This window comes from Chelonoidis abingdonii, chromosome 1 (genome assembly GCF_003597395.2).
Source record: "Chelonoidis abingdonii isolate Lonesome George chromosome 1, CheloAbing_2.0, whole genome shotgun sequence".
Taxonomy (NCBI): domain Eukaryota; kingdom Metazoa; phylum Chordata; order Testudines; family Testudinidae; genus Chelonoidis; species Chelonoidis abingdonii.
In genome coordinates, this window is record NC_133769.1 from 182,355,179 (window position 1) to 182,375,204 (window position 20,026).

The window sequence follows — 20,026 nt, forward strand, 5'->3', positions numbered from 1 at the left end:
TATTTCCCTTTGTTAGGAGACTCAGGGCATCTGAGTCTTGGGGTCCCACAGGGAAGTTTTGGGGGACCCAAGTGTACCAGGCACTGATTCCTGGTTGGTGGCAGCCTATCAGATCTAAGCTGGTAATTAAGCTTAGAGGGTTCATGCTAGCTTCTCAGGTTATGAATGCTAAGGTTCAAATCTGAGTAGGAAGCTATGACAGCACCTTACAGACTAACAGATGTATTGGAGCATGAGCTTTCGTGGATGAATACCCACTTCATCAGATGCATGTCAGCAAGCTATCCCTATGGGCTTCAGTTATAAAAGGTAATATTTAAGTGTTTGCATTGTAAGCCTCTGACTGTGTAAACCACCACACAAAAGAAAAGCATTAACTTGCGTGAAAAATTAGTCTCCAGTAGAAGGTGTTATGTCCTTCCTGACACAGAAGGCCTGTCAACACCAGATGAACTACTGCGAAACATTAGAGAACACGAGACTTTGCTGAGTGTTTCCTGACCCTCCAAGAAGGAGGAGCTGTGCCCGTGAATTCCTCTCATCAGCTAAGTTTCCAACTTGAAGCAGAGTGGGAAAGGAATAAAAACGCTAAAAACAATGAAGTGTCTCTTTATGGTGCCCTGGATGGGAAAGGATCACTGAGCATAAGCCCAAGATCCTAATGCTTATCATAGAAGAGTCTATTACATGTTGACACTTAGGAGTGGAACTCATTTGTATGTATATACAAGTATCTGCTTCAACCTTGTAAATAATTATATAGAAAAAGGAAATACGTTTTTAGGCAGTTTATTATAGGATTGGCTCCAAGACTTATATTTGGTGTGAGATTAAGGTGTAATTGACTTGGGGTAAGTACGTGACCTATTCTTTGGGACTGGGAGTAACCTGAATATTGCTGTGATCTTTAGTGTAAGGGACCATCTGTCACAAAGGTAAGCTTATCTGGGTGGAAAGATAGAGCAGAGTACCCAAGGGGATGGAGTGACTCCATGTTAAGGCTGTTACAATACCTGAGGAGTTTACACTTGATAATAGGTTGTTGAACTCTAAGGATAGAACTGAAACCCAATTTGGGGTTTGTGTCCTGAGTCTTCCCTGAGGCTGGTACTCACACTCTGAGCCACTGCAAGATAAGCTGATAACAAAAATTGCTATTTTTTCCTCTTCATAAAAAGTTATTTTGATTTTCTCAGCTTTCAAGTTCATTGCTCTCACCTCTTGGTTGGGTATCTGCTGATGCCAGATGAAAGAATAAGCACAGAATATAGGGTCCCAAAAAGGTCAGGTAAAAACACAGTTGTAGGAAAGTGAAGCCTCCCCAGTGAAGGCTCTACCTTTTGGATGAGTTGGGGGACAGACTGCATACTAAGTGAAGGGTTTACTGTTGCTAATGTACATAAACCAGCTGCGGGTGTGGGGGTGTGAAGGAAGAATATAAAACTAAAAAAGCTGCAGTAGAAACTTCCAAAATCAGAGCCAGGCTTGGATCAACACCAGTATGTGTGCTGCTGGCTGCAGTAGTAGCACCAGCTCTCCCCTGCACAGAGAAAGAGGGGAAAGGAGCAAACCAGATAAAGCCTTTTTTAAAAGTAAACAAAAATACTGCTGTATTTATATGCCACCTGAGTCAAAGAACAATAATGATCTGAAATAAAACGTGTAATAACTTATTGTGTTAAGAAATACTGCAGTGTGATTTTAGGGAAAACTGTTAAGAGAATTGCTAGGAGCTTATTTAAAAAAAAACCAAAAACCTCTTTTTAAAAGCAACTTAATTTCTTAAGTGTTTCAAAACCTAGCAGAAGATAAAAAAGTTTAAAAAGTTATGAAGTGGAATATGAACTCATTTGCTACATTTCAAGAGGATCTGTATTGATCATGACTAGGAACTAGAGAGATGGTCACAGTTCAGGGCAAATGCACCTGTATTTGCCCTCAGTGGTCCAGCAAGAGCACCCACACTCAAGCTTCCAGCTCCTCAGCAGATGCCTCCCTTAGGTGGAGACATCTCTTCTGACTGGGCTATTTCCAGACTGCACAGCTCCCTTGACCCTATGTGGCATCTTCTGTAAGAGATAGACTGCCTAAGCAGGCTCCTTTTGCCTTCTTTTTAGACACAGTATTACACACAGTTGCCACAGGTATAAGTTATCACACAGCTCTTTCTAAGCAAGCACTTTTTATTCTTAAGGAAAAAGCAATACACAGAAAACAGAAGAATCTCCAGGCATGATTGTAAGCTTACCAGAAATCACCCCAACTCCAGCATGGATACTGGTTAGTGATTAGTCTTTCAACCTCTCTCCCTCCTAGGGTTGTGAGTTCAACCCTTGAGGGGCCATTTGGGGATTTAGTTGGGGATTGGTCCTGTGTTGAGCAGGGAGTTGGACTAGATGACCTCCTGAGGTCCCTTCCAACCCTGACAGTCTATGATCTACTCACTCATTTATCCAATCTTGGCCTTTGAAAAGACCATCAATAGGGAATCAGCCAGACAATAGTTTTCAGTTCAAGGCAAAGCTTCAACAAGAGGGTAGGCCATTTGCATTCCCTTCACCCCAAGTATTTCAACTTGGAAATCAACTTCATATATATTGCCCAACAGTCCTTTGAAATTTAGGAACTTCCCAAAGATCACATCAATCAGGTCTCCTAAAGAAGTTTCGTACAATGCTACAGTACCACATAAATAATTGAGTTTTAATACAACAGATTCCTAAAATAATTCAGTAAGATTTAACTTATCCCATAAGGTTTGTCCAGGATACTATACCTGTCTGACAAACGGACGAATTCAGATAGATGTATCCAGCATAGTGGTGCAACAGTGTTTTTGTTTTAATGTCTATGAACCAAAGCTCTTTGGGGTATCAGATTAAAATTGTACAGAAGGAAGTCACGGGCAGGAACTACCTTGGGCAATCAATAGGATTTTAATCTGAAAACTCAAGAGTGACATACTCAGAGATGATTTCCAAAGCTACTATCAAGTGCTTAAAACAAATATCACCTCATGACCCAAGAATAAGAGAAAGGAGCTTCTATGCATAATCACCAGATCAACTTTGAAAAGGCATCTGATAAATCTGGCAGGTTCACTTCCATAACCTAGTAGTTCTATGCTAACAGATCTCACCAACAATCAGACCACTGATAAATGTAGGACCATGGTGCACTGTGGGAATGTGTTACTAGCCACCTGCATATTACCAGGAAGCAGCTCACTTTGCAAGAGTCCTGATCTGTTTGCAGTCCACTGCAAACCCAAGAGGCTGTTTGATTGTCTGCTGGTCACCAAGATGAGAGAGCAGAATCGGTAAAGGCTGACCTGAGCTGCTGCCATTAACAAAGGGGGAAGTGGCTTCTCTTTTCAATAGAGTGAATTGAAGACTGTTGTTTTGGGATAGAGATGACTAAGGAAGTTGTCCTTTGGAAATGTGGGATACTTCTGACTGACTCCTGGGACCCAAGTCAATCGGGGCTGCATCAAAAGTGAAAAGCAACGGGGCTTGAACCTTGGGTCCTGGCTTCTCTCTGACCCACCAGACCTGCAGGGCCCTGGGGTCCCAGGTGTGAGCCCTGGTTAGCACAACTGCAGTGTAGACACAAGGGGAAATCATGCTTGAGCATGAGCTCAAACATGGATTTATGTTGCAAACAGGGCCAGTGCAAGGATGTTTGGTGCCCTAGGCAAAACTTCTACCTTGAATCTCCCCCCGTGCCCCCACCCTGTGGCAACCCACCACGGCAACTCTCCACCCCCCACCCTTCGCCCTGAGGCACCCCCTCCACCCCAGCTCACCCCTGCTCCGTGCACAAGCACTGCAAGCCTGGGAGGCAGGAGAAAAGTGAAGCAGCCATAGCATGCTCAGGGAGGAGGCGGGGCAGGGGTGAGCTGGAGCGGGGAGTTCCCCTGCGTACCGCCCCCCCCCACCTTACTTGCTGCAGGTGGCCCTCCCTGCGCTCCCCTGGCCAGCTCCATCCGCCTAAGTACCGGCGGTGACCGGGGCGGCCAAAGATCCGGCCGCCATAGTTGCTGCCAAAGAAAATAGCGCCCCCGAAATCCTAGCACCCTAGGTCACCTAAATGGTTGCACCGGCCCTGGCTGCAGAATAGACATACCCTTGGTCCAACTCTACTTCCTGTTAGTAACAGACTGCTACAAATTAATTTCAAGCAGCACAGACAGCAAGGCAAAGAGAAGGTTTGAGGACTATGTGGGGAAGTGAATGAACAGAAGCATGTCTGCTATTCTAAATAATAGGTTTTCCTTTAATATTTTATCATTTCTTCATACAGCATGAGAGATTGAAAAAAAAATATTTTCAAGTAGTACAGAATCTTACTGGGAAGGGGACCTGAAGCATTATAAATATACTTGTAGCAATTAAATCCAGCACCCAAGAGGAAACTGCTTGTGTGGTAGAGCAATCTCTCAAGTGAACAGAAATCTTTCCCCAGCAATTTTTAATTAGTATTTATTTTAAAGAGTTTTTCTTCAAGGTACAATTTGTTCCCATTATTGGCTAATTCTCTAAGACAAAATTCTAATCACCCTCCCAACTTGGGCAAGCCATTCCCCCCCCACCCCCAAGTATTATAATAAAATTAAATTGACCCTATCATAAAGGTTAACAAGTTGATTCTGTAAGTTTTAATGGCAATACTGAAAGACTTAAAAATGTCTTCCAAAATGTTAATAACCCACTTCAGGTATAATTCCCAGTGTATTCTAAAGGCATCTACATTTTATAAAGTTTATGAAAAACAGCACATTTATTAGCTCATTATTTAACATACTGAACAGGCTCAGTTTACAAGTCGTTTTATCATATTTATTTTTAACTTCCAACAGAACAAACTCAAACCTGGATATCAAAGTCTAGTTGGATTCTTTTTGAGCATCATCAAAAGTAAAGGTTTGGAATGCCAAATTATTTCTGCAGTGTCACCTGTCCAACTTCACTCTTCAGTGGGTTACTTCAGGTGTAAGGGATTGGAATGCATATTCTGCTAATGATGCACAAATAGTCAAATTCAACTCACATTATTAACTGGTGTTCCCCGCCACCCAATGCTAACAGATGCCCCCAAAGAGTAAAAATATAGTCAGTAAAAGGCGCAGATATGATTCTCCTCTTGCAGGATGGAAGCCTAAGTTTTGTTCTATGGCCCACTAAAATAGAAAAAGATATAACACGGTAAATCATTCTTGTTTTTGTCTCCTCTTTGTACCTGTTCATTTTCACTAGTTTTAAAACTTTATTAGAAAGATAAAAGGTTACTTGACATGATGTATCAACTAAGCAAAAGACTACAAATCCTATCAGGCTTCTTCCCCGCACCCCCAACCCCTTCCTCCTGGCCAGGTAAGGGGAGAGGTTGTCCTGAACTAGGAGATGTCTGGGCTCGGTTTGAAAGCAGCATCCACGTGGCTAGCCTTGAAGATACAAAAACGCTGGATACAAAACACACCCACATGCCACATTTCCCAAAAATCTTATGCTGAGCCACATATCGAACAGACTGTGACTGCAAAACATTACAGCTGAGTGCAGGTCAGTGTGAAACTTACAGGGAAGCAGCAGCTGCTAGGCAGAGAGACAGTTCAAAGGGTCTCCAGTAAGAGACACTGAGCCTGGCTTGGAAAACTGCAAGCTTCTATTTGGTTGAATAGAGACTAGACTGGAAGGGTAGCCCTAACTCTTGGATGGACTGCCTCAGGGACCCAAACATTTACTGCTATTGCTCACACTGAACTGTAACTAACTGTACTTCAGGCACCGGCAACCTTTCGTTTTCCTCCCCGCACTAGTAAAATACCATCTTCCTTATATATGAGTCCAAGTAATTATTGGGACCCACCAGGACTATTCCCTACAATATCTAGCTGCATCTACACTGCATTCTGAGTCATGGTACACCTGATATATCACTGGTATGCTAAGGTTTTGGTATACTTCACTGTGAGCAGCCCCAACATTTTACACTAACAGTAAGCCTGCATATATAAGCTAGATAAGCAACAAGGCTTTGCTTTATCCCATATTCTAGGTCTGTAAACTCTTCAGCGGCAACAACTCCATCCTTTGATGTTTGTACCTAGCACTGCCTGGGCCCTAAGGACAACAGCAAAGTCAGTTTCTCATTAAATACACATCATTTTCAGCTTTTAGAAAACTATGATAAGGTAAGTTACCTTGAAATATGCAGCTTAAGAAAAGGCAATTAAACACATTAACTAAATAAAATAAGCTGCATGACTAGCATGTGTTACCTGGGCTGGAGATTATTTCAGTCCTTTTAATACATCTGTTTTATCTTTCTAATTATAGATCCTCATGAACCTTTAAAACATCCTTTGCCTTACATTGCTAATACTTAGATAGGTTGATGGACCAACTCTTTGAGAATACACACAAGTTTACAAACCACTTTACTAGTAGTAAAATAGGCACTGCTAAAATGGTTACAGTAACTTTTCATAAACCTGTATCCCTAGAATGCAAGTTCTCTTAACAAGCATCACACGTCTAAAGAGAATTTCCAAGTAGTGATGTTTTATTGAAATGAAGTCATCATTGAAATAAGCAGAAGGTCACTAAGATGGGGCTGGGCTTACTCATGATACCCCTCTAGTGGTTAGGTCATCGAGTGCCAGCTCTCACCCATCTCTGGCATTCCTTGCCAGCAATCAATCCAACATTGTACTATTCCATCTTTCAGTAGGTAGCAACTTGGCCCTCTGGCCAGGTTACCAGTTGAGTTTGCCCCTTTTGGAGTAAAGGGAGCCCAATGTCCCCACAGCAGAAAGGGTCTTCAGCCCACCTTCAGTCCCTGAAGATTGCACACATTTGACTCATGGCTTACAATGCCTCTACCTTTTCCTTCTCTTCAAGTAGAGAGGAGGAATGGAGTTTGTGCCTTACTCCACAAAAGTGGTGGTTGATAGGGGAGCCCAGGTCTTCTCCCCACCAGGCTCTGGCCCTGGGCCCTATGAAAGGCAGTGATATTAAACACTCTGCAGTGTTTCAAGGCTCCCTTCCTGGGCCACTTCCTACCATTCACTTACCCAGAAGACTGTAAAGTCTTTCACTTAAAGCCCAACAGACGGTAGCAAAAACAACTGAATCCTCAGCCCAGCTATTAGCCGCCTTAACATGCTAGCTCCATTCAAACTGGGACAAGTTCCTAGGTTTAACTCCCATCAGCTGGGGTCCGTTGCACACTTCCATCAGGGTTTCAAGTAGGTTGCAATTCCTGATCAGCCCTCATCTCCAGTCAGGCTCAGGAAAGCACAAGATGGTCTATCCTCCTATCCTGTCTGCTCGTTGCTGAGCTGTCTAGCTCCCTTTTAAGCCCTTCCTCTAGTTGGAGCATACTCTGCAGGAGCAGTCGGCAGAGTCACTTAGGCTCAGAACTGCTCCATAATCCCTTCTGCCCCAATATACACTACTCGTCACTGTTGCTTCTGAAAGCCCAGCTGACTGCACACACCAAGGGCTCCTTGTATTCCTCCATTCCATCCCCTCACCCCAATCTTACTATGTACATTTCCCTCTATTTCAAGAGCTCTCTGTAACCTCTCCCCTTCCTCTCATGCCAGGCTCTCCCAGTCCTCCCCACCACATGCCAGGGACTTTGTGTCCCCCTAATGTTTCCTTCCCCCATTCAATTGATCCCCATTCTCTCCAACATGCCAGGGGCTATGGGCCCTACAACTCCCCCCACCTCTTTTTTAAAATGGGAAATATGTTCATTCAGGGTGTCAATATTTTAAATTCCAGTGAGGTGTGCTAAGTTGAACAGTACTGGAAAGTGTTAATGGCAGCCATCAACTGGTCTTTCACGATAAAAATTGCAGAACAGTACTTGTATTAGGGGAATTGAAAAATACTATTTTGTTTTTTAGTGCAAATATTTTAAATCAAACATATAAAGAGTACTGTACACTTTGTATTCTGTGTTGTCATTGAAAGCCATATATGTGAAAATGTAGAAAACATCAATATGGAAATACATTGTATTATATTGTTTAACAGCATGATTGTTTTTTAAAATCACTTACAGCCCTAATTAAAATATAATAAACAATAAAGTGCAAAAGGTTTCATAATATATGTAAGGCACTTAATGTGGTGGTCAACCTCGCAGAAAACATGCCATGTCACTGCACTTTATTCACAGTCTTTTTCAATGCACTTTATTCACTCAGTGCATTTTTTATTCATCAAGACTGAAAAATGTAAGACAAGAAGACAAGCAAGGATGTTGTTCTTTAGAAAATGAGTGAGGACTGTTTGGTCTCAAGGCATACAGCTTAAAATTAAATTAATGTGCAAAAGATTTTTTACCAGGAACCAACTGGGATATTTAGTTTACTTTTTTCCCAGTTCTGAAATGTACCAGGAACTCAAAAGGTTGGGTATAGACGGTATAGTGGAACACTGAACAACCTATTTCTGTCTCATAAGTAGAGATAATGTAGTTTGTACAAAAAACCTCTGCATTCAAAAATAAAACAATGCAAAACTTTAGAGCCTACAAGTCCACTCAGTCCTACTTCTTGTTCAGCCCATAGCTCAAACAAGTTGTTTACATTTGCGGAAGATAATGCTGCCTGCTTCTTCTTTACAATGTCACCTGAAAGTGAGAACAGGCGTTTGCATGACATTGTTGTAGCTGATGTTGCAAGATATTTACGTGCCAGATCTGCTAAAGATTCATATGCCCCTTGATGCTTCAATCACCATTCCAGAGTACATGCATTCACGCTGATGAAGGGTTCGGCTAGATAATGATCCAAAGCAATGCAGACCGATCCATGTTCATTTTCATCATCTGAGTCAAATGCCATCAGCAGAAGGTTGATTTTCTTTTTTGGTGGTTCGGGTTCTGTAGTTTCTGCATTGGAGTGTGGCTCTTTTAAGATTTCTGAAAGTATGCTGCACACCTCATCCCTCTCAGATTTTGGAATGCACTTCAGATTCTTAAACCTTGGGTCAAGTGCCATAGCCATCTTTAGAAGTTTCACATTGGTATCTTCTTTGCATTTTGTCAAATCTACAGTGAGAGTGTTCTCAAAAAAAACAGCTTGTGTTGGGTCATCATCCAAGATGGCTAAAACATGAACTATATGGCAAAAATGTGGGTAAAACAGGGCAGAGGACATACAACTGTCCCCCCAAGGAGTTCAGTCACAAATTTAATTGATACTTTTTTTAAGTGAGCATCATCAGTATAGAAGCATTTACTCTGGAATGATGACTGAAGCATGAAAAGGCATATGACTCTTTAGTGCATCTGGCACGTAAGTATCTTGTGACACCAGCTACAACAGTGCCATGTGAATGCCTGCTCTCACTTTCAGATGACATTGTAATTAAAATGTGGGCAGCATTATGTCTCATAAATGTAAACAAACTTGGTTTCTCTTAGTGACTGGCTGAAGAAGTAGGACTGAGTGGAGGCTCTAAAGTTTTTCATTGTTTTATTTTTGAGTGCAGTTATGTAACAAAAATACTATATTTGTAAGTTGCACTTCCATGATCAAGAGTTTACAGTACTTGAGGTGAACTGAAAAATACTATTTCTTTTACAGGACAAATTTGTAATAAAAATAGTAATATAAAGTGAACAGTATACAACACAAAATAAAGTTTAATTGAAATACAGTATATCTGAAAATGTAGAAAAACATCCAAAATATTTAATACAATTCAATTGGTATTCTACTGTTTAGCAGTGTAATTAATCATGATTAAAAATTTAATCACGATTAATTTGAGTTAATTGCGTGAGTTAACGGCAATTAATCAACAGTCCTAATTTTAATATGTAAGAAGCATAGTTTATTGGTAAAAACAAATTGTTGGATAGTTCTGGTCTAGAGTGTGATAACCTTCCAGAATCATCTTGGGGAATTCATCTCTCTCCAAAGCTCAATTTCTCTATCTGTAAAAATGGGCCTACAACATAAGCTTCTCCTGCCTATCAAAGGCTCTAACACATTTCCATAAACTGTTTTGGAGGTCGACAAATAAAAGGACCTATAGAAATGCAAAGTATGCTTTGAACATCACCTAGGAATATGAAGAGCTCAAGATTATATTTTAGCAGCTAGTATCTAATATAAAACCACAATACTTTAGTTTCTTAACATTTGGCTCCAAGTGAAAGTTTTCTGTATGAAAATGTTTTAAAAACAAATTCATGAGGTCATGTATGAGAGAGAAAGATACATATTACGTATTGTTTCACTTGAAAGAAACTTATAACTTTGTGTACGTAACTGAATAATGGAAAATGGTTGAGATAATCAATATATTAACACTGAGTAATGTGCTTTTCAGACCTTTTTAAAGTTTTAAACTATTAAAAGATAGTTAAGAAATGAAGTTTTGAATGAAAGAAATTCCTTATCAATTTAAGATGTGAGTATATTTCATACATGCAGATGTATACATGGAAAGATTTATTCTCAGAACTCAGGCAATGAAGATGTGCTCAGACTTTGTCCCAAACTCTATAAGGGCATAATTCTACACCACATCAAAAGAAGTTTTGCTATTGATTTCAATGGATACATGATTAGACCACAGCTACAGAAAGTATGGCTTTTGTTATACGATATCTCAGGAGGAAAAGAGGACTGCACAGAAAAAGTTATCTAAAGCAAAATTTCTGTACCAGTGAGACTCAGTGAAAATATGCTCAGCTTCTAATTAGATCAAAGCTAATCTACTTTGTTTTTACAGAACAAATTTAACAGTTGGCACTTTACATACAGGGCTTTACAAAACCATTCACTCATTCACCAGTAGTGAATAAGTAACTATCCCCAAAGGAATGCCATCAGTTTCCACAGACTAAGATTACAATTAAGAAAAAAAGAATTTTTATTCTCTTATGGTTGTAATAATATCCTAACTGAACAGAGGATCATGGATGAAGCTCTCAAGATCTGAAGACTAATTTACGTTCTTGTAATGGTGCTTCTCTGGGTAAGAAATACTGTATATACTCGTTCATAAGCCAAATCTTTTTTAGTAAAAAAGGGAAGCACCAGAGAAGGGATTTGGCTTATTAACAGGTATAGAGAGGTAGAGGTGGGACAGAACCCCTCCCGCCAACAGAGGGAGCAAGGAGAGGCAGCACAGCCAGAAGGAAAGAGGTGGGGCCAGAGTCTCTCCACTTCTGACCACACTGCTCTCCTCCCAGCCTCCAAAGCAGCTGCAGCTCTGGGGGCTCGCAGGGTGCAGCCGTGCCGTTTGGCGCCACCCTCCAGAGCAGGCTGTGGCCGCGCACAAACAGCAACCCTCCACTTTTGCAACTAGTTGCAGTTTCTGCCACACAAAAGCGAAGGTTAGTGGGCATGCTCATTCAGGTAAGCATGTTCAGTGCACCCAAAGTAGGGAATTGGGAGAGGGAGCTTTTTGGATCATCACACCAGCCCGCCACCTGGCCCAGCTCACTGGAACATGCTGCGGCTGCACCACCCGGTCTGGCCAACTGGAACAGGCTGCAACCGTGCTGTCCAGCCTGCTGGAGCAGCTCCAGCCAGAACAGAGACATCATCCCCTGGCCCTCCTCAGATAAGGTGGGAAGGGATGGGAAGAGAAGAGTGTGGGGGTCCTGATAGGTCATGTGGGGGGTGGTCACAGGGGTTACTCCCCTGACCCTCAGCTTCTCCCCCCAAAAAAACATTTCCCCACCAGTTGCTGTCCTGGCCCATCAGGGTAAGCAGCTGGTGCTCCGGGACACTTTGTTTACTTAGGTTTACCCCGTGTCTGCGGATGCTTGAGGTAAACAAACCATCTCGGCCCACAAGTGGCTTATCCTGATGGCCTGGGAGCCAAAGTTTGCTGATCCCTGAATTATACAGTTGGCTTATGAATGAGTCATAAACATTTTCCATTTTAACTTATCCATCTTGGGGGAGGTCGGCTTAGAAATGAACCGGCTTCTGATAAAGTATAAGCCCAATGACATTCCAACTATCCTGGCTAACACAACTTAGTTCCTGTTAGTGTAAAAGATTTTTAAAGAAAATTAAATTTCATTGAGCAAGTTTTTTTTTCCCTTGCAGTAATATGGTGGAATTCCATTTGGGCATGATTTTGTCCTCCAGTACTTTTTAGTTTAATAGTGTAATGGCTAGTTGTCAGTTATTCATTGTGTCACCCACTGGCAGGGTCAAACTGAATCTTCAAACCATGACAAACTTTCAGATTTTAGAGCCAGGGGACTAGATTCAAAAAGGTACTTAGATGCTGAGCATTACCATGGACTAACTTTATCTAAAAAGAATAAACTGATATCAGAGAGAACCACTCCAAGCCTCTTATACAACAAATGGATGAAGACTGGCTTTTGTGAATCCCATTTTTTTCTGCCTGCCTGCTAGGTGCGTTCCTGCCTAAGGCTATGTCTACAGTATGAGATTATTCCGATTTTACATAAACTGGTTTTGTAAAACAGATTGTATAAAGTCGAGTGCACGCAGCCACACTAAGCACATTAATTCGGCGGTGTGCATCCATGTACCGAGGCTAGCGTCGATTTCCGAAGCGTTGCCTGGTGTGTGTAGTCTATCCTGCTAGCGTATCCCATTGTAAGTTTCCCACAGTCTCCCCTGCCCATTGGAATTCTGGGTTGAGATCCCAGTGCAAAACGTGTCTGCGAGTGATTTTGGGTGATTCTGGGTAAATGTCATCATTCAATCCTTTCCTCTCATGAAAGCAACGGCAGACAATTCATTTTCGGTGCCTCTTTTCCGCTGGATTGCCCTGGCAGACGCCATGCATGGCAATCATGGAGCCCATTTTGTGCTTTGTCACTGTCACCATATGTGTACTGGATGCTGCTGGACAGACAGATATCCAGTGCTACACAGCAGCATTCATTTTGCCTTTGCAAGGTAGCAGAGACAGTTACCATCTCTATTGTACATCGTGTCAATGCCATTGCAAATTGGCGATGAGATGATGGTTATCAGTCATTCTGTACTGTCTGCTGCTGTCATGGGTGCTCTCTGCTGGCCTTGCAGTGAGGTCGGCCGGGGGCGCGCATGGACAAAACGGGAATGACTCCCCAGGTCATTCCCTTCTTTATGTTTTGTCTAAAATAGAGTCAGTCCTGCCTAGAATATGGGGCAAGTGTACTAGAGAACCAGAGAGCACAGCCACTCCGGTGTCAGAGCCCAGAGATCTCCCCAGAAATGATGAGCTGCATGCCATGCTAGGGGTGCCTCCGTGCAACAACCTATCCGTTGTTCCCTCCTCCCCCAATCCTCTCTGGGCTACTATGGCAATGGTAATAAATAGATGGGCAGGAATAAGAAACACTGAGTTTTAGTGAAGATAAAATGAGAGGAGGAAGCCTCCCGCTATGAGTCTAATAGTCCAGGAGGAATTAATAATAGGTGGGGGACGAGCCCCCTCGCTGCTATGTAGTCCAGGCAGTACATGAGATCTTTCTTTACACTATGATAAAGGGAGAAGGGGCACTGATGTGGCTCAGCCTCCAGTTGCGGTATGGATAGAGACGTGTTAGCAGAGCCGTTTTGGTACCATTCGTGCCAGGAATGGATCCGTGGTAGCATTTCCTATTTTTTAACCCAGCAGACATCTCACCGGCCGAGGACCCTCAGCTATGAGGCCAGTAGGTAACTCACGGGAACTGAAAAGACGACTTGGATAAGCAGTCATTGTATTGTTAGGTTGGCAGCACTCACCTGGTAAGGAGGAGCTCGGTCGCTCGGCTGCAGTCACCGCCATGCCTACCAGCAGCCTGAGTAGACATCTAGTGAAACACTGAAAAAAGCGAGGAAACGTTTTCTTTTTCCTCTTTCTTTTGGGGGGGCGGATAGAGCGGGTAATGATCAGATACAACACGTATTACCTCTTGAAGACTACTCTGGGAAATAATGTTTTTTGACCTCTTCCAGCATAGGGAGCTCATGCAAGAATGAAAATGAGTTTTAACGGAGACTGCGGGGACTGTTGGAGAGCTGGAGCTCTAATACCCCTCCCCTCACTCCTATGAGCGTCCATTTGATTTTTCTTTGGGGCCTTTGCGTTTCACAGCGTGTCACACAGCACTGTGCTTGTGGCCTTCTGTCTACTATACGTCTGGAGATTTTTCGTCAAATTGCTGTTGGCATTTTCGTCTCTGTATACGGGGGATGCTCTGAAGTAGAACAGATTGTCTTCCGCCATACATGCGATCAGACAGCGTATCTCCATACGGTACATGCTTGGGAAGCTACTTTTTCGGATTTGGACTTGCATCGTCCACACCATGACTGATAATGAGCTCCGACGCTGGGCAAACAGGAAATGAAATTCAAAAGTTCGTGGGGCTTTTCCTGTCTACCTGGCCAGTGCATCTGAGTTCAGATTGCTTTCCAGAGTGGTCACAGTGGTGCACTGTGAGATACCGCCCGGAGGCCAATACTGTCGATTTGAAGCCACACTAATCCTAATCCGACATAGCAATACCAATTTCAGCACTGCTCCTCTCGTCGGGGAGGAGTACAGAAATCGGTTTAAAGAGCCCTTTATATTGATATAAAGGGCCTTGTTGTGTGGATGGCTGCAGGGTTAAATCAGTTTAACGCTGCTAAATTCAGTTTAAACTCGTAGTGTAGACCAGGCCTAAGATAGCCAACGGAAGATGCCATGGACAGAAGTGTGTGCTAAATCCTAACGGCCTCTGATACTCAGTTCTATGGGCTTCTCTCCACTTACTGGGGGATCAACACGTGGCGATCGATCTGCCAGGGGTCGATTTAGTGCAGGGGTAGGCCCTCCAGATGTTTTCATCCGGCCCTCAAGCTCAAGCTGGGAAGCAGAGTGCAGGACTTTCCCCACTCCAGCGGGGGAGCGGGCTCAGGGGCTTGCCCTGCTCTACACAGCTCCCGGAAACAGCAGCATGTCCCCTCTCCCGCTCCTATGTAACCAGGGGGCTCTACACATTGCCCCTACCCCAAGCACCACCACCCCTGCAGCTCCCATTGGCTGGGAACCAGAGCCAATGGGAGCTGCAGGGGTGGAGCCTGCAGACAGGACAGCACACAGTGGTACCTGTCTGCGCTTCTGTATAGGAGCCAGAGGGGGACAGGCCCCTCTTTCTGGGAGCTGCTTGAGGTAAGCATCCCCCAGTGCCTGCCCAGCCCCTAATTCCCATCCTGCCCTCTAAACCCCTTGGTCCCGACCCAGAGCACCCTCCTGCACTCCCAATCCCTCATCCTCAGCCCCACCCCAGAGCCCTCACCCCAGCCAAAGCCCTCACCCCCTCCTGCTCCACAACCCCCAATGTCGTGAGAATTCATGGCCCGCCATACCATTTCCATACTCAGATGTGGTCCTCAGGCCAAAAAATTTGCCCACCCTGATTTAGTGGGTCTAGTGAAGACCCACTAAATCGACCACTGATACCTCTCCCAATTGACTCTGGCACTCCACTGGAATGAGAAGCACAAGGTAAGTCTATGGGACAGTTTCTCCCATCAACCCAGTGCGATGAAGACACCACAGTAAGTTGACATAAGTTACGTCAACGTAAGTTACATCGACTCCAGCTACATTGTTCACATAGCTGGAGTTGCTTAACTTAGGTCGACTTAGCTCCATAGTGTAGACCTACTCCATGAGCCTTCTCCTGAAGTAAGGAGTCACTTGCAAGGAGCTGGAGAGGACAACCACCATCTATCTCACAACTTTTAACCCAGTTGTTAGGGCTCTAACTTATGATGGGAAAAGGGATCCGAACAGGGATTTGCAACCTCTCAGGTGAGTGTTCAGTAGCAACTTAGGCCCCCAAATTATGAATTACTGTTTAAGAACTGCCCAGGCATCATGGCTTTTTACAAAAGCTAGGACAGAGGACTGAGACAAAAGGAAAACAAAACAAAACAAAAAAACCAACCAACCTGAAGGTGTAATCATAAAGTTCTCAGAGACTTTCCACATAGTCCAAGAAAACCCAGTGTTTCTACAATCTACCACAAATGTACTGTTGGTGCAGCTGAAGATATTTCTCTTTTCCAAGTCAGTGAATGAATGGAACAGTAGACATCAGACTCTGAGACGTTATAGGATATTGCCAAATACAGTAGTGGAAAAACAGAGAACCAGACTTAATAAAAAATTATGACTAAGGCCTGGTCTACACTGGGGGGGGAGAGGGGAATTGATCTAAGATATGAAACTTCAGCTACGTGAATAATGTAGCTGAAGTTGACGTAGTTAGATCTACTGACCACAGTGTCTTTGCTGCAGTGAGCTGATTGCTGCTGCTCCCCCATCGACTCCGTCTGCGCCTCTTGCAGAGGAGTAAAGGAGTCAATGGGCAAGCACTCATGACTAGATGCGATAAATCGATCCCCACTGGATCGATCGCTGCCCCCTGATCCGGCGGGTAGTGTAGACATAGCCTAAATAATGTCACACACATGGGAAGTTCTGGAAGACTGGAAGAAAGGTAATCTTATGCCAATATTTAAGAAGGGCACATGGATGGTTCTGCTAGTTATAGGCTTGTCAATCTGACATTGATCCCAGGCAAGGTAATGGAGCATTTGATATAAGACTCTTATTAAATAAAGCATGGGGTTTGTGGATAACTGAACTCAAGCTAATTTGGCTCCCCTCTCTTTTTTTTTTTTGTGGTTTGGAGTTTGCAAGTTTGGTTTATAACCATAGTCTTCTGTAAGGCATTTGACTTGGTGCTACATGATATTTTTATTAAAAACACTAAAAAAATATATAAAGTTAACATTAATTCATTTAACTAACAGATCTCAAAAATGTAATTTTAAAAGGGGAACCTTTGAGAGTGTATGTTTCTAGTAGAGTCCTGCAAGGATTAGTTCTTGGTCCTATACTATTTAACATTTTTATCAATGACCTGGAAGAAAACATAAAACCACCACCAATACAGTTTGCAGATGATACAGATTAGGAGTGTGGTAAATAATGAAGAGTACTGGTCACTTATATAGAGCAATCTATCCTGGAAAGCAGAGACTCTGAAAAAGATTTAGGGGTCATGGAGGATAATCAGCTGAACTTTAATTCCCAGTGCAACACTGTGGCCAAAAGGGATATGCTTTCAAGGACTGCATTAAACAGGGGAATGCTTGAGTTGGATTAGAGAGGCTAGTTTACCTCTATTCCATCAGTACTCAAGCCATTGCCAAATATTGTATCCAGTTCTGCAGTCCACAATTAAAGGATGTTGAAAACTCAACTGAGAGCTGGGAAATTCCTGTTCAAATCCCTTTTCCCACTCACGCAGAAGGGGGATTTAAACCAGTGTCTCCCACACCACATGTAAGTTCCCTAACCACTAGGCTAAATGTGATGAGGGACAGCCCCCTTTCCTTCTTTCCTCTAGCAGTTCGGCAAGTTAAAGCAAAGGAATGCCATCCCATCCCCTGGTTCATGAATCGCATTGAGGCTTAGTCATCTGGACAACTAGGCTATGTCTACACTACCACTTACATCAATAGCTTATGTTACTTATTCACACCCCTGAGCAACACAGTTACACCTACCTAAGTGCTGGTATGGAAAGCATTGAAGACATAACTGCTACCGCTCATTGGGATGGATTAATTAAGTTGACAGGGGCCTGGTCTACACTAAGGGGGAGGGGGGATCAATCTAAGTCATGCAACTTCAGCTACATGAGTAACGTAGCTCAAGTCGACATACTTAGATCTACTTACCGCAGTGTCTTCACTGTGGTAAGTCAAGAGCTGACACTCACCTGTCGACTCCACCTGCACCTCTCACGCTGGTGGAGTTCCGCAGTCGACTAGACGTGATAAATAGACCCTCGCTGGATCCATCGCTGCCTGTTGATCCAGCAGGTAATGTAGACAAGCCCAGGAGGGACTCTCTCCTGTTGGCTTAGAGTGGCTACACTAGAGAATTTACAGCAGTGCTGCTGCACTATTCTAAGCTTTCTAGTGTAGCCTGAGGCAGCAGTATATATGATCACGAGGCAGAACCAGAGGCTCCTAGGGAACTTTTACTGGGGGCAGGGAGAGAAACAAGGCCAAAAACTCCAACACTTAGGAACTAAATAAATTTAGACACCTGCATGATTTGATGGCAATGAACAGGGTTTCTATGAATATTAATGATGCCTGGTTCTGGGATTTAGGCTTTCAATCTAGCCCAGTGTCTCTAGATTATTGCTTTTCTGCTTCATTTCGGTGCCCTGTTTGCTTTACATCAGTCATTACTCTAATTCCTGGATTAGATTCAGTGGTTCTAGAAATAGTCTTCCACAGCTATTCTCCATTATAATCTGTTTGTCATCCACTAAATTTTCAGTAAAATAATAACCTTTTGTGTTTGCTTCTAAATGAAGGACGGTAATCCCCTTGTTATGCAAACAATCTTCACTGACCATAATTGAAGCACCAGTGAAGACTATTTCCATAACAAGATGGCAGAATATTCACTCATTCCCCCCCCCACACACACATGTTTTTTAAAAAAAATACAAGCAGATTGTAATTTTATTTGTAGGGTTTTTTTATTTTACACTAATTACAATAAATTACCAATAAAAGCCATTAAAAATGTCCAGTTAGAAAACCAATTGAGCCCAACCAAGTGACAATTACTACATAAATTACTCAACTAAGAACTGTCAAATAGAATACAATTTACCAGTGAAATACCAATTTCAAAACCAAGTAAAAAAAAAAAAAAGGCATTACAATAAACAGAACAGTGGTTATTCTTTTAAACTGAAGAGGAGAGAGCGGATGTCTTTAGAGGCATGATGGCAAAGATAACTGCACCTGGATTAATAGGCTGAGTTCTCAGGTTACTAGGTATCAAGGAAGGTTTTCAGTATTTACACACACTGAAATGAAATACAAAAACCTGAGGTTTAACAATACTTAAGGCTGTCCTGTTCTTCAGCAAAAAAGAAAACCTACCAAGTAACACCCAAATCAGATGCTCTGTATCCCCTACTCAATTGGCACCGGCACCGGCACCAACACCAATGGGTGGGTGGGGGGGGGGGCAAATGATGGTTTTGCAACATGCCTGCCAGCAGTCCTGGTGCACCAGCTCAAGGAACTTCACTGATTACAACTGTGCAAGTAAAAGTGGTGTCAGGTAACCAGCTACACAACCTCTGAAGTTCCACCTGTAAGCTCATTGGTAAGCAATACTGATTCGAGCAACATTGCTCTAGAATACTCCATTTAATAAGTGTCTGTGCACATTCTGCATTAGCTTCTATTTCTGAATGGTGTCAGCACGTACCCATGTAGAGGCTAATTAATTAAGATGAGCTATTAACAGTTGAATCTATTTCTCCATGTTAAGTATCCTCACACCTTCTTGTCCAACTGTCTGAAATGGGCTATCTTGATTATCACTACAAAAGTTTTTTTTTTTCTCCTGCTGTTAATAGCTCATCTTAATTAGCCTCTTAGAGTTGGTAGGGCAACTTCCACCTTTTCATGTTCTCTGTATGTATATACATCTCCTCACTATATGTTCCATCCTATGCATCCAATCAAATGGGCTGTAGCCCAGAAAAGCTTATGCTCAAATAAATTTGTTAGTCTCTAAGGTGCCACAAGTACTCCTGTTCTTTTTATTGTTCCTTAAGTGCTTCTTGATTGGGCACTTAACTTTGCGAATTCTTTTCTAAAGAAGCTGACCAAATGCCTCACAAAGCTTACTTAGAAATCATGCAAGCATACAACCAATATTCTTAACTTCAAGTACAAAAACGATATATGTGTACAAATAGGATGAATAGATACAGTAGACCATAACCTTTACAGAGCTGTTATATGGCACAGGTAACATAAGACATATTCCCAGTTATGTCATATTCCCATAAAGCATTATGGAGTATAGCGTCACACCATCCACCTATTTCGCTCAGTACATCTTGGCTGTAATACAGTATTTGTTTTGTATTATAGCTTTTAATCTGCAGTTACACAGTTGGTAACCCAGATGATCTTTTCCATGAT

The 20,026-nt window shown here is 42.7% G+C and overlaps 1 protein-coding gene across 3 annotated transcripts in view; it reads right to left on the reverse strand.

Annotated features, from left to right (window-relative positions):
- CADM2 (cell adhesion molecule 2) overlaps positions 1-20,026 on the reverse strand; it is a 1,090,305-nt gene that overhangs the window by 1,000,808 nt on the left and 69,471 nt on the right. The gene's annotated exons all lie outside the window — the stretch shown is intronic.